This window comes from Puntigrus tetrazona, chromosome 5 (genome assembly GCF_018831695.1).
Source record: "Puntigrus tetrazona isolate hp1 chromosome 5, ASM1883169v1, whole genome shotgun sequence".
Taxonomy (NCBI): Eukaryota; Metazoa; Chordata; class Actinopteri; order Cypriniformes; family Cyprinidae; genus Puntigrus; species Puntigrus tetrazona.
Genome location: NC_056703.1, coordinates 1,112,264 through 1,112,500, shown reverse-complemented (window position 1 = coordinate 1,112,500; position 237 = coordinate 1,112,264). Strand labels below are relative to the sequence as shown.

General features: G+C 44.3%; 1 protein-coding gene across 1 annotated transcript in view; it reads right to left on the bottom strand.

Annotated features, from left to right (window-relative positions):
* Positions 1 to 237, bottom strand: part of selenoe (selenoprotein e) — a 2,988-nt gene extending 2,751 nt beyond the window's left edge. The window contains exon 1 of the mRNA XM_043240122.1: positions 1 to 237. This exon is cut by the window's left edge and continues 131 nt beyond it. The gene's annotated coding sequence lies outside the window, so the exon portion shown is untranslated.

Sequence of the window (237 nt, the reverse complement as noted above, 5' to 3'; positions counted from 1 at the left end):
GTTTCCAAAAAGGATTGAGGTCCTTCGGTCAGACGAGGGTCAGATATGAGCTGCCGGCAGGTATCCTCCGCCATGTGTCGGAATCTGATTGGCCAGTTTTTTGGGGTTTCGTTTTAGAAGAGTAGGATAAAAAGCTCGGTAAGCGTAGACGATTATTTCGAATCTGCTATTTCTTTCCAAAATGTCTTAAAGCTGTTGTTTGCTCGACGCGGTGAAACGTTTCGTGAAGTTTTGTTA